Here is a 328-nt window from a genome sequence, read left to right as displayed (position 1 = left end):
CATATTTCAGCCATTCAGGAAATGTTCCACTAATAAAAAATAGGTCACACAAATAACTTAAAAATTCACCAAACTCAGTACCACACTGTTTAATCGACCTTGTTGATATTTTATCATAGCCGCTAGAATTGTTTGATTTAATGATTTTATGCTGGTCATTACTTTTGCTGGTGTTGTGGTGATCATTATTATTGTAGCTACTATTATTATATATTATGTTATTGTAGTTATTTGTAGTGACTGGTCTGAGGTATTCCATGGCAGCATCTACTGAACATTACAATTCCACTGAACACTGTCTCTGTTATTCTGAAACAGCTCTGCCCCC

The sequence above is a fragment of the Schistocerca americana genome, chromosome 11 (assembly GCF_021461395.2).
Source record: "Schistocerca americana isolate TAMUIC-IGC-003095 chromosome 11, iqSchAmer2.1, whole genome shotgun sequence".
Lineage (NCBI taxonomy): Eukaryota > Metazoa > Arthropoda > Insecta > Orthoptera > Acrididae > Schistocerca > Schistocerca americana.
Note: the sequence above shows the minus strand (reverse complement) of the source record.